We start from the raw sequence: 10,000 nt of genomic DNA, 5'->3' as shown, positions 1-10,000 counted from the left end.
TCTGAGCTGAACCTGCAGGAGAGAGAAGAGCGTCACAGGAACTCCTGCATGAGCTGCACACTGCTGTTTCATCTCACCGTTTCAACCGCTCCTTCTGTAAAGAACCTCACTCTGAGACTTTATATCTGTAAACTGCATGAAAGAGCTCAAGAACGTCATGATGTCTGCTGGATCCTCATCCTCACCCACACGGCTCTGAATCTGCTCTGATCCTGAATCACATCGGTTCTGAATTTGAACCGAATCTGTTCTAAATTTGTAGCGGATCTGCTCTGAATTTGAACTAGATTTGTTCTGATTTTAAATTGGATCGGTTCTGAATTTCGAAGTAGATCTGTTCTGAGCTTAAATTGGATCTGCTCTAAATTTAAACTGGCTCTGATCTGAATTTGAACTAGATTTGTCCTAAATTTAATTTGGATCTGTTCTGAATTTGAACTAGATTTGTCCTGAATTTAAACTGGATCGGTTCGGAATTTCGAAGTAGATCTGTTCTGAGCTTAAACTGCATATGATCTGAATTTAAACTGGCTCTGATCTGAATTTGAGCTAGATTTGTCCTGAATTTAAATCGGATCTTTTCTGAATTTGAACTAGATTTGTTATTAATTTAAACTGGATCTGCTCTGGATCAGCTGGATCTCATCCGTTCCTCCACAGATTCCATAATAGGCGAGGCAATTTCTATTTATATAGCACATTTCATACACAACAGTAATTCAAAGTACTTTACATAAAGAGGAAACAAATACATAACAATAAAACTGGAATGCATAAGAAATAAAAATAACAGAAAAACTGTTAAAAACTGTAAAAGAAAAAAAAAAAAAGAATATCCCTATCTGGATGGAAGAGTCAGGGAGTTTCAGTCAGAATAACTCAACTTTGTTTTCCATCAGAGCGGATTTAAATGGATCTTTAATTTAATTTAAGTTATCCTTTGCATATGGAGTACGCTTACAGACAAATCTTCCTGGACCAACTCTGTCAGAGCTCCATCCAGGGATAACTCAGAACTGTCCCGATAACACACAATAATCACACACTGCAAATATCAGACGTCAGATGAAACATTCTGGATCAGCTAAACCGTCTCTTCACAAGGAAATGCTCTATGAACTCACTGCTACTGAAAGTCACTCAGCAGCGTCATATAAACATGTTGCTTTGTTTATTAATAATGCATTTTTTGCCATTGCAGCAAGAAAACATTTCTGACAGAAACCCAGAAACGTCCTCGCTTTACTTAGAAAACCTGGAAAATCTGTGATCCAGCCAATCAAGAGCTGATGAAGCAGTACAGCCGTTCCCATCACTCACGCAATTACAAACTGATCACGCATACAATTAATGAATCATAAAAACTACATTTCTGTAAGTTTAGAGAAAACATGACAGACGGGGAAAAGAGAAAGAGAGCAGTTAAAACAGCACAAAACCTGATGAATGAGAGAAGTCTCTGTCTCAGGGTGAAAAAAAGCTTCTTCAGAGGACAAATAATAATAATAGTGTGAACGTCATTATTTTCCTCATTACAAAACGTGTTGAAACTTTCAATGTTGTGACAATTTCACTGCCCCTTTACACTAAAAATACATAATACAAAGTATTAGGAAAATTCTGCTTTGCACTTTTTTACAGAACTTGAAAAAGACATTTATATTGATGTTTGCATCACAAAACATGACAGTTTAAAGATCATAAATGTCATTCATTTAAAGATGTTTTTAAAGAAACATCTTTAAATGAAACATCGTTTTCTTCTGTGAAACATAAATGAAGACATTTTAAAATAATCTCTCAATGTTTTTGTCTACACAGTGAAAGTCAATGTTCAGTTCGCTAAAGTTTCTCAAAATCTCAGAAGAAACAAAGTCATGCAGGTTTGAACGTCATGAAGGAGAGTAAATGATGAGAGCTCGCAGACTTTCGGTCCAAAAAGTAAAAAATGAATATTACACATAATACGAAAAGTCCACATCACACATTATAGTAAAATGCCACGATGGGATCTCGATCTCTATCATTATGTCAAATCTGTGAGCGAGGTGTGATTTTTGACGAGTTCCAGACGGCTGTCCTGAATCACCAGCTCAAACACATGAAACACCGTGAATCAGCTTTCTTACACACACACACACACACACACACACACACGATGATGGCCTAAAATTAACCCCCTTCTGCCCAATGACAAACAGCATACAGTAAAGACATGTTCATTCTGACAAGAATCACCCACATCTTTCTGCTCATCGCTCTTTCTTTTCTCAAGTTCTCTGTCACGCTTTCATCACATGTTCTGTGGCTGTCGTTCGTGTCACAGGATTGACTTATTTTACAATCATTAAAAGGTCCAACTGAGAGAAGGAAAATGTGTTAAACAGCAGAGGTACATTCAGACCATGTGACCGAGACGACATCAGCATCACATCAGAGCAACAACACACAACTAAAAACAGCGTGTGTAAATTTCATTCGATCTGAGGAGTGATTCTGTGAAGGCAGTCGGTCGTATGGAAATAAAATATCTGTGATCTTGAGTCTATTTTCTGTTTGTGTCACAGCGGATTCTCACGTCCCACTGCTGCTCTGACAGCTCACTTGTGTTCTTCCCCTCTCACAATACGACAATATGGTTTCCTCAACGCGTTCACGACATCATGTGTGTGATGTGTGTGTGTTTTGTGTTGTGTGTGTGTGTGTGTGTGTGTGTGCAGCACTGAGACCAGTTTTCCATCAGAACACACATGACATCAGGAAGCAATGAAGGGGAAAATCTGAGATTCTAGCAGGAAGATGAACACACACACACACACACTTTACTTCAACTTACTCATCGGTCTCTGTGCAACTACATGCCACAGAAACACAGAAACAGCTTCAGTTTGAAAACTGACAACAACACAGTTGATGGAAAATCTCAAAAATAAACAATTCAACCACAAACGGCAACTTACATTTGAAGAGTCACTGTGTTTTTAGGTCTACAGGTCTGTTTTTATATATATATACACACACACACACTGTGAAGAATTGTTGGTTTAACTTAAAAAATTAAGTTACCTGATTGCCTTAAATGTTTAATTTCAATTAAGTCAAAATCTTGAGTCAATACGATGAAAGCGATCAGTTTAAACAACAGAAACTCAAAATGTTGTTATTTGAACTACATTAATTGTGTAAGTTTATTTGACAAAACAACAAATTAAAATATTTTTAGTGTATATTTACACACACACACACTTTAAGATGACACTTTATTACTTATATTACTTAAGTGTCTGAATGTAGTCTAAACTAAATTTTAAATCACACACACACACACACACACACACACACACACACACACACACACACACACACACACACACACACACACACACACACACACACACACACTAAGAGATTTCACAGTGATTTATATTAGTAAAACTAAAAGTAACTAACTCGAAGAAACCTTTGCTATTGGAGAGATTGATGAAACACACACACACACACACACACACACACACACACACACACACACACGGTAAGATGAATTAATTGTTTTATTCCTCATTTTTAAGTTGCCTTGAATAAGATCATCTGCTAAATGCAAATGTAAATTTCAGTGCACTAAAAACACAAGAGGAAAACACTGAAGCTTCAGGCACTTTCTGAAAAATAAATTACTGTAAATAACAAAATAAACATGTTTTGGCCTGATTTACTTACAAACAAAAATAACCGAAACAAAACATTTAAGAGCAAATTGAAATCTGTTTCATATTCAACAATTTGATAATGTTTTTGAATGAAAAATTCAATAAAAAGAATGGCTTTGTAAAATGAGTCAGACAAAGGAAGCGCAGTTGTGTTCGTAGCGTACGCCACGCTCTCGCTCTCGCTCCGCGTTCCTCTGGGAGAAGAGTGTGTGTTCGTGACTACAGGCTTTATTGAGGCTGGGAAGAACAGACGATCAGCTCGAAAACAATCACAACGACGGAGAGTCCCTGCAAAGCTTCAGAAACCAGAAAACTTCAAGCAAACAGAACATGTTGAAAACTTCATTCGATTCACTGGTTTACTTGCTTATTGTGACATTTTGAAAAGTATTCATCTAAATTATATTTTTTTTAAGAATATAAGCAACAAAATTTTTCATTTCAATTACATTTAAATAGGTATTATAATAAATTAGGTTTTAATAAAGCATGATTTTTTTTAGATTGTTACAATATTTTAACTGCATGTTGTTCATTCTAAAATATTTTATGTATTTAAAAAAAAGGCTTCAGTATAAGTATATAAACTGAAATGATGCAGCGCTTTAGTGTTCGTCATGATGAATAACTGTTTATTATTTTTTATTTTTTTTACACATAATTAATGCTGGGCAGAAATCTTAAAATGAAGGCTTGTTTCAAAACATTTATTTGTAAGAGTGCAAAAGTCAATGTACCGATACTGTGAGCTGAGCTAGAAAAATATGATTCGTTGAGAAGTTCAGCAGAGATTCTTGCAGTGAAAATGTCCTGAGAAAGATCTTCTGCACACACACACACACACACACACACACACAAAGGCTGGAAGAGAGGAGAGGGTTTTCTGTTCTCGGTGCGCTGCGGTAACTGAAAGTAGGCCATTGAGTCGTTGCATCGGGGAGTTTTTGAACGAGGGACGCTTCATTATTAATGTGGAGCTGAGGCTGGAAGAGACACACTGCACACGCTCACTGCGTCCCTCCAGCACTTCCTGTGTCCGTGTCCTGCTGAGAACGACCGCTAACATCAATTCATTGGCTCATTACATTATCAAGATCACTGACGCATGAAACACCGATAACACGGACTGCTCAAACTTTGTTGACGAGCACAAGAAAATCATGAAAAAACCCACAATATTAACAAAAATCAGTGCAGCAAAAATCTGCATTTAACTGACTCTTCATCATCATCATCATCATCATCTGATACAGTGTAACATGAATCATCTGTAAAAACTTGACTGATGTGTGCAAATTTAAAAACATGATATTTTGAAGAACGTTGGAATCAAACAAATTTGGACCCCAATGACTTTCATTATAAAAAACACAAAATATCTTTGTGTTTCACAGAATAAATATATATTTTAATATACTTATATTAAATGCTATTTTTTAAAGATCATGTACATTGTTATTATTATTATTATTATTATGTAAATTCACCTTCATCAGTGAAATGTGACGTTTAAGCGAGTTTTCCTGAATTCTGATGGGAATATTTATACTGATAAAAAGCAGAAAAGAAGTCGGCACACCAAAGCTCCAAAAATAAATGAAAACATTTTTAATATAAGACTCACACAGATTTTTTATATTAAACATTTTTCATTTAGTTTTGGAGCTTTGGTGTGCCGCCTTCTTTTCTGCTTTTTATTAAATTTTTTTGGGTCGAGCACCCATCTTTGAGCATATTTTTGCAGTGATGTGCGTGCTTTTGTCCTGATTTTGCTAAATATTTATATAAAAAATAACATAATCATCATGTGTAACATAAACCACCTATAAAACAGATTGAATCTTCTTGTTATTGTTTCTGACTCGTATTTGATTAAGTTCGCATCACTGATTCTGTTACTTTGAAACTATTTCTATTGTATGAAGCGCTAAATAAAGCTGAGCTCACGAGTCAAAATTACACACTTTTAAAAGGCCAAAAACATGAAGCTGATCCAACACAGCTGTTCTCAACACCAGAAAAACGACGCAGAGAGGAAAGAATCTGGGCTCTGAGATTTGAGGAAAAATCCCACAATCTAAAAAAAGAAAGCAGGCCACTTTCCTCTGTCTAAATACAGACGTGTTCTTCGAAAACACACAAGAAACGCTGCGAGTGGGAGAGTGTGTGTGTGTGTGTGTGTAGATCCAGAGACAGATTGAAGGAGCGCGACAGAGGGGAAACGACAGGAAGCTCACGTCAAAAACAGAAGAAAAGCATAAAATCAGAGTTGTGGATTGAGTGAGGAGGGGGAGTGATGTGTCATAGAGAGCAAACCAGAGGATGAGACACAGAAGAGGAAGAGGAGGAGGCTGGTGTAAACAGAAGCAGAAATGGGTGAGAGTGGGAGAACGATAAAGGCACAGGAAACCGCCTTTGCAGTGTGTGTGTGTGTGTGTGTGTGTGTGTGTGTCTATTCAGCAGAAACATGACTTTAAAACACAGACTGACTTGATGGTTAAATTGAGGAGTCTTGAAACACACTTTATTTTTTGAGTCGATGCACAGGAGATTCTAGACCGCCTCGTGACCCAGACAACAAAGAAACGTTCTGGCAAGGTTCTCTCAAAGTTATGAACAAACCTTCTTCCAGTAACATTAATAGAAAGTTATAATGTTGTCAAAACGTTAGCACAAAAACATTAATTATACATCGTTCATGGAGAGTTTCATTCAGTTGGACGTTCCTCTAATGTTTTTTTAAACGTTGCTACTTGTTTCAGGGAACATTCAAAAGTAACGTTCCCATAACGTTTGAAGAATGTTACAAAATGCAATGTTCCTCTAACGTTCACACAACCAAGAAAAAACATTTTTAAAACATTTAGAAAAAACTGGACAATTTGAACCATTCAGAAATAATGTGAACGTTAGGAAAACATTCTTAGAACATTTTAGTTCACTGGAGATGAACCTGTCAAAGATCATTACACTTTACAGTAAGGTTATATTTGCTAACATCAGTTCTCTAAAGTAAAGTAGCTGCTCTCAGAACAGTGATAAAGTGTTCGACTGCAAAATAAAGCACTGCATTTCGTTCTAGTGAAGTAAATACTAACATCAAATCTACAAGTGTATTCATAATGATTTTAGTACACTTTCAGCTGTAGATGTACAAATACACATTAATTGAAATGTTTTGTTATATGGGTCATTGAGCAAATAAAGCTTCAAAACTGATCTAATGCATATTTTTGAGTCATAAACAAGGTTTAAACAAGTTTCCGTTGTTACATAACATTTCAAAGTGTTTTTTTACTTTTTTGCCAGGTGGTACAATTAAATATTTGTAAATATACAAACCCGATTCAAAAAAAGTTGGGACACTGTACAAATTGTGAATAAAAAAGGAATGCAATAATTTGCAAATCTCATAAACTTATATTTTATTCACAATAGAATATAGATAACATATCAAATGTTGAAAGTGAGACATTTTGAAATGTCATGCCAAATATTGGCTCATTTTGGATTTCATGAGAGCTACACATTCCAGAAAAGTTGGGACAGGTAGAAATAAGAGGCCGGAAAAGTTAAATGTACATATAAGGAACAGCTGGAGGACCAATTTGCAATTTATTAGGTCAATTGGCAACATGATTGGGTATAAAAAGAGCCTCTCAGAGTGGCAGTGTCTCTCAGAAGTCAAGATGGGCAGAGGATCACCAATTCCCCCAATGCTGCGGACAAAAATAGTGGAGCAATATCAGAAAGGAGTTTCTCAGAGAAAAACTGCAAAGAGTTTGAAGTTATCATCATCTACAGTGCATAATATCATCCAAAGTGCCATTCGCGATGCCGGCTAAAACTCTATAGGTCAAAAAAGAAGCCATATCTAAACATGATCCAGAAGCGCAGGCGTTTTCTCTGGGCCAAGACTCATTTAAAATGGACTGTGGCAAAGTGGAAAACTGTTCTGTGGTCAGACGAATCAAAATTTGAAGTTCTTTTTGGAAAACTGGGACACCATGTCATCCAGACTAAAGAGGACAAGGACAACCCAAGCTGTTATCAGCGCTCAGTTCAGAAGCTGCATCTCTGATGGTATGGGGTTGCATGAGTGCGTGTGGCATGGGCAGCTTACACATCTGGAAAGGCACCATCAATGCTGAAAGGTATATCCAAGTTCTAGAATAACATATGCTCCCATCCAGACGTCGTCTCTTTCAGGAAGACCTTGCATTTTCCAACATGACAATGCCAGACCACATACTGCATCAATTACAACATCATGGCTGCGTAGAAGAAGGATCCGGGTACTGAAATGGCCAGCCTGCAGTCCAGATCTTTCACCCATAGAAAACATTTGGCGCATCATAAAGAGGAAGATGCGACAAAGAAGACCTAAGACAGTTGAGCAACTAGAAGCCTGTATTAGACAAGAATGGGACAACATTCCTATTCCTAAACTTGAGCAACTTGTCTCCTCAGTCCCCAGACGTTTGCAGATATAAAAAGAAGAGGGGATGCCACACAGTGGGAAACATGGCCTTGTCCCAACTTTTTTGAGATGTGTTGATGCCATGAAATTTAAAATCAACTTATTTTTCCCTTAAAATGATACATTTTCTCAGTTTAAACATTTGATATGTAATCTATGTTGAATTCTGAATAAAATATTAACATTTGAAACTTCCACATCATTGCATTCTGTTTTTATTCACAATTTGTACAGTGTCCCAACTTTACTGGAATCAGGTTTGTATATCTACCATTACTTGAAATGAGCTGTTATTATCAGTATATCAGATATCTACATGCCTGTTCAGTCGGACACAATGATCAGAGATCCTCTGGATGTTGATCACAGTATCAGGTTTGACGTTATTACCCCGTCAGTTGATAATAAAATATTTGCAGTAGTTCCACCCCGACATTTGAGAATATACAAATTGGCAGGCAAAAGTTTTTCAGTCATCTCAACAGCTTTAAAACTGCAGGTATATATGTAGCATATTGTTTATATGTATATTCAAACATAACATTATGCCAAAGTAGGCTCCAGGATTCAGAAGCACTGAATTAGAGTAATTCTGATTTCATTTGAAATCCATCTCTCCTGTTCACTTTCAATTCAATTCAATTCAAAATTGCTTTATTGGCATGACTGTAAATAATACAATATTGCCAAAGCATATACACATAAAACAATAATAAAACCATCTGTATAATAGAAGAAAATATTATCAAATTTTATAACACTATGAAATATTACAACATAACTTAAATAACAGTGTAACACATTAGAACATGTCCATGTCTTTGTACAGTTTCTCCTCCGCTGTCCTCAGCTCTTTTCTCCTCATATACGATCTCCTTCTATCTGTTCCACTCTTCCTTTTCTTTTCATTACACCCCTTCCTCTACCCACACCTCTTTATTTTCCCCTTCTCTTGCATATTTTCTCGCTCTACTTTCCCTTTCACATAATGCGACTGTGATAAATGCGTAAACATTTGGGAAAACTGCATGTGTATTGTGCATTATTAATCAAGCAGATATCAGTTTGGGGCTGAAGGAAAACATGTGCATTTAATAATATGAGAAATTCCTGAGTTTTTTGTTGTGTTTGAACAAATGAATGTTTGTGATTTGTGTCAAACCAATAAAAATAGCTGTGATTGTTTTTTCCTGATATATTAAAGTTTTGGTTGGATGTATGAACTATGAAAACATCTGAGAATTTTGTAGTGTTTTGAGAAAATGGTTCACATGATTTGCAATTTGTGTGAAATGAATGAAAACTGTTTAGGACAAAATGATCACGAGTTAACTGTCAAATCGATTGAGAAAAACTGTAATGCATTAACTAGCATCAACTAACAATGAGCAATATCTTCTTAAAGCATTTAACTCTGTTAATGATATTTAATAAAAACGCTCATTTTCATGTTTGTTCACAGCGAAATTGGTTCCTTTGTTTAGGAGTCACACTTGGCTTCTTCACAGTCAAAAATGACTGAAGCCTTAAAATGTAACTCCTCCAGGAAAACCAATGAAATATATTTTTGATCAATAATATTTTTGGATTATTATTTAGAATTTTGCAGGTATTTTATGATACTATGCAATATTTATAAAAAAAATTATTAGGTATTTTTCCTCATTGAAAATAATACAAATTTTTTTCTAATATATTTTAAAATTATTTTTCAATTAAAGCAGTATTCCATGGTAAAATAGAGGCAAGGCATTTAAAATCCAATTTTTTTGAAGGTGGATTAGCGCCATCTGGTGGGAGTGAAAAAAGAAAA

At 35.8% G+C, this 10,000-nt stretch overlaps 1 protein-coding gene across 2 annotated transcripts in view; it reads right to left on the bottom strand.

Annotated features, from left to right (window-relative positions):
* zbtb7b (zinc finger and BTB domain containing 7B) overlaps positions 1-10,000 on the bottom strand; it is a 26,400-nt gene that overhangs the window by 6,848 nt on the left and 9,552 nt on the right. The window lies entirely within an intron of this gene.

This window comes from Chanodichthys erythropterus, chromosome 2 (genome assembly GCF_024489055.1).
Source record: "Chanodichthys erythropterus isolate Z2021 chromosome 2, ASM2448905v1, whole genome shotgun sequence".
Taxonomy (NCBI): Eukaryota; Metazoa; Chordata; class Actinopteri; order Cypriniformes; family Xenocyprididae; genus Chanodichthys; species Chanodichthys erythropterus.
The sequence above is the reverse complement of the archived record's forward strand: the minus strand, read 5'-3'. Positions and strand labels throughout refer to the sequence as shown.